The sequence below is a fragment of the Propithecus coquereli genome, unplaced genomic scaffold, assembly GCF_000956105.1.
Source record: "Propithecus coquereli isolate 6110/MARCELLA unplaced genomic scaffold, Pcoq_1.0 Scaffold27, whole genome shotgun sequence".
Taxonomy (NCBI): domain Eukaryota; kingdom Metazoa; phylum Chordata; class Mammalia; order Primates; family Indriidae; genus Propithecus; species Propithecus coquereli.
The window spans coordinates 6769053-6773628 of NW_012148285.1; the positions used below are offsets into that span (position 1 = coordinate 6769053).

The 4576-nt window shown below is 40.8% G+C and overlaps 1 protein-coding gene across 1 annotated transcript in view; it reads left to right on the forward strand.

The window, feature by feature from the left end:
- LOC105813133 (chromosome unknown open reading frame, human C16orf72) overlaps positions 1 to 4576 on the forward strand; it is a 30749-nt gene that overhangs the window by 17440 nt on the left and 8733 nt on the right. The gene's annotated exons all lie outside the window — the stretch shown is intronic.

Here is a 4576-nt window from a genome sequence, read left to right on the forward strand (position 1 = left end):
GTTTATGACAGGTTAAAAACAAAAACATAAATTGTAAAAAAAAAAGTCCCGGTCGTATGGATGCAATATTTAAAACTGCGTGATATTTCTAATATAGTAGGGAATAGTTACACTATCAGAACTTTTGAAACTCGGGGAAAAAATGAGCGTAATCTGTTCTTATTAGAGAATCTCACATCTTTCCTCAAGTTTGGAAACAGTTACTAGAGGTGTACATAGTTTGTCAGATTAATTTTAGTGCATGGTAGTATTTGATGTAGTTGTCTTCTCTTCAGGCATTCTGATTTTCTTCCTTTACTATCAAGTGGATTTATGATTCATTCCATACTTAACACATCTTTTTTCTGTATTATGCTACTGTTCTTTAGAAGATAGTTTTAAGAAACGCAAAAGCCATGCTTGTTAATGTGTGTGGTGTATATAATAGTAAAAAGGGCACGCCAACGCCCTTCCTTGGAAAACTACTCTATCCTCTTAACTCCCATTACATTTTCTCAAATTGAATCTGTTCAACTGTGATTTATTATTTTTCTGAACTTCGGGAGTTTTAGTGATGATACAGGAAGGGATTGTTTATAATTTTGACTTGTGTTTCAATTGTGAGGGTTTTATTTAACAAATTTAAATATAAAACTTTATGTGGAAAAATAATCTTTCCCTTCAATAAATTTATAATGTAGCACTAATACAGTATATATGGGAAACTCTTATTTCTTCTTCTTAGGGTTCATACCTCTAAGTCACGTAATTGGAAACTGCTGTAGTGAAGTAATAAGGCCCTTTTGAAGGAATCTACAGAAACAAATTATACTGAGTTTTGTGCTTTTGTGGTTTGTGAGAACATCAGTGTATTGAGAATTCTAGTCTAATTTGAGTAATTTGATGAGAATAATTTGAATGATTCCAGTAATACGGCATTGCTAACTAAATAGTAATGTAGATTAATGACTTTAACTAGGTGTTCCTATCTGATTTATTGAATAGTCTATAAATTGAAGTGAAAACTATTACAGTAATCTTTAAAATGTATTCGGAAACATCTTAGAATAAATACAATGCCAGAATTAACCTTTGCATGTAATTTGCTTAGCCAAATTATGAAGTATAAGTGAGGTCAAATTGAAGTTTTTGGAGTTCTACATTGGAGGGGAGAGTCTAAATTCATGAGGTTTTCGGAGTATAAGGGATAATGGGGAAAGAATTGGCGTATGGAGGCAGACTCGAGTTTATGGTTAATGCAAACTCACATTCCTCTTCATGGCCTATCTCTTTATGAGAGAGGACAGTGTCCCCCACAGTTTTTCCTTTTTCTTTACCAGCTCCTAAACACCCACCTGCCGCTGCCTTCACCAAGCACTCTCATAGATGCCTAAAACATGCCCTTTATTTGAAGAAAAATGGAAGAGACTTGAGATTCTTGTAGAGCATTTCATGTAAGCAGAGTGTGACAATGAATAAGATAGTAAGATCCCCTGATTAATACCCTCATCAGCCTTGGAGCCTAGTTTAGCTGGACTTATGTAAACACTTCTAATCAAAACTACTTTAATTGATGGTTAGCAAGGCTTAAAGACTAACTCAGTGCTTTGACACTTGTCTGCAACGTGTTGCTTGTTTTCTGTGTACTATGGGATCTAGTCATCTGGATATTAGACTCAAGGGTACTCAAGCATATACTAAATTGATTTCCATGTTTGCCTTGTTAATCCACGTCCTTAAAATAAGAACACTATTGCAAATTTTCTGAGAGCTGGATTAATAACTGGCAACTCTTTTTATGTAAACAGAATACTTCAGAAAGACCAAAACTCATCTGGACCACTTTGTGGTTCTTTGCCTACCATTCTGATTAGCCCTCTTTTCATCCCTTCTCTTTAGAGCCTCTCCTTTTCTTGGCTTCTCTTCCGTGGCCACTTCCGCCTTTCTGACCTTTCTTCAACTGCCTTAGGTTACCCAGGATTCGGGCCCTCACCCACTGCCTTCTGCAAGCCCTTCAGGGCCATCTCACTCTTCACTTCCAATTCTGTACCTCTTGTTTAGACCTCTCCTGACTGCCAGACAACGTCTATCCCACTGTCCTGGTGCACATCTCCCAGGGTGTCCCGTGGGCATCTGTCACAGGTGAAGTTTCAGACTGGACTCACCATTCTGCCCCAACAGCAGCAAATACAGGTCTCTTTCTCACTTAGCCATTCAGCAGGTTCTGATGTGACAGATTCTGTGTTCTCTCTGGAAATATAATGGAATATATAGAGTGCTTCCTTTTTCTTTTGAGGCAAACATGTATTTGAATAGTTTCTTTTAATGTCACAGTTGCGGTATGTATAAGATATTCTGGGGGCAGAAAGGGACATTTCACAATGCATCCTGGCCCTAGGTTCAGGGCAGGCCCTCTGGAGGAGGTGAGCCTGGGCTCTTGGGCGAATCTCCTTTCAGCTCTTGCTTCCCAGTCCTGGGTTATCCCAGTCACCAGTCCATCTTTCATGAGACCACTGGAGTGATTTTTTTTTTTTGATTTTGTCACTTCACTGCTTAAAGTTTCTCTGCCATGGTGAAGTCTGAATTTAGCATGGCATTGCAGGACCCCTTGAATACCTCTGTGTTCTTTGACCACCGCCCCCTCCCCTGCCACCTGTCTTTCATCCTTTGAGACTGCTCAAACCTCGTTTCTGTGACACAGCTTTCCTTCGGGTCTCTGGTTCTCTATAGCCCTGAACTGTGCGTCTGTTCTCCCACTTGATTTGTTTCTGTGGCTGTCCCTTCCAGTTGACCGGGGCTGCCTTAGAGCAGGGGCCACCTCTTGTCCCATTTGGCTTTAACAACCTAGCAAAGAACCTGGTAAAAGTGTGTTCTGAGTTTACTACAGGGGTTAATACAGTGTTCTGTTAAGTGAATGAGTACAACATGGTGGGGACCCAGAACCTTTAGAAAAAGTTGAGCATTAGCATCCCCAGGTGACTATAATTAGGGTAGAATGTAAGCTGTGTACCTAGGAGTGCTGCAAAGTAATCTCAGATTAGAACAACTGGGCCTTATGGTGATAATGCCATTAGAGCTATTTTTTCAGTCTTTACTTTGTATCAGCACTATGCTAAGGAGGTTCTCATTTAATCCTCACATTTACCCTGGGTAATAACCCACTTTAGTGATGAAGAAAGGCTTGTTTGGCTAAGATGGAACAGGTTAGTAAGTGGTAGAGTATAGATACTCCAGCTCTGTCTGGCTCCAGAATGCATTTTAAATCAGCGTGCCTCTTATTATTTGTTGATTTAGGGTTTCTGTCCACCTAGTGTTTCTGTCCACCACCACCTCTCCCCAACCCTCTCCCCATAGGGCTTAGGGAGTGGTGTGGGAAAGATCATGAGGTTTTTCTTCTCTGAATTTCATCAGAAAATACACATGAATTTTGTATCTCTTTCCAGGGTTTTTCCCCCGTAAGTGAATCTGGATAAGTAGGCTTCGAAGATCAATGGTTCGTGACCTACTGTATCCCTGGTTCACTGTGGTAGAGCATATATAGGGCTTTCTGTATATAGGCTGTGTTCCCTTGTAACCTTGGGCAACGTGCTTAACCGTTCCAAGCCAGTCTTCTTTGTGAAAGGAGATGTACTTTGATTATAAGGTGAAATTAAATGAGAACCTAAGCAGATGACTTACCCTAGCGCAACACTGTAGGTATTCTTTGCCTTGAGACAAGGTTACCGGTTGGCTCTAGGTCCTGTGAGTGCAGTGCTCTCTTTGCCCCTGGACGGTGTTACTACAAAAATAGACCTGGAGCCCAGGATCTCAAGCCCCAGTCGCCTTTGCCTGCTGGGATACTTTGTGCCTCCCTATTTAGTAAGGGTGACATTTTAAATTGCAGCTATCACTCTGGAGGAAGGGATAATTTAAAACTTCATTGTTAACTACTTAAATATTACTTGCTAAGATCTTGAGCTTGTTTCATGTTGACAAACAGAGTGAAGTTTGTTATGTTCTCTTTCCACTCACTGGAGAGAGACAGAGAGTTGCCCACACTAGTGCTGTGTCTGGAAAGCCTCAGATTGAAATGAGGGCTCCTTATTCTGAATGTCTGTCAGCATGGTGAGTAGGGAAGGGTCCAGAGTAAGAATGCAGCACGTGTTCTAGGGAGGCGGAGCCGAATGCAGAGTCAGACGCACTCTCCCATCGTCTTATCATAGGTGGTCTTCGTAGGTTACTGACCTTGATTAAGGCTGTTCCACAAAAATCAGACATTTGGTTTTACCTTCAAAAGTGCTCTCGATGACATTCTTGACTGCAGGACTCGGAATTAACTCCACTGGGCCTGGGTTGTCTCCACAAAAATTATACATTATTTTAGACTCAGGCCTCTAGCATGCAGGGTCTGGTGTTACAGTAGGCACTGGTGGGAACCAATTATTGTCATTGGCATTTGGCTTTAAGAGATAATCTTCCCAGTTTTAAGTCCTGTCATGTTTAAAAGGCAGTGGGCTCCTGTATTTGCTAGCCATAAGTGCTGAGAGGGACTGAGGCAGATTCAGGCAGTCTAACCTTTAATAGGAGAATTTCAGGAAACAGCAAAAAAAAAAAAAAA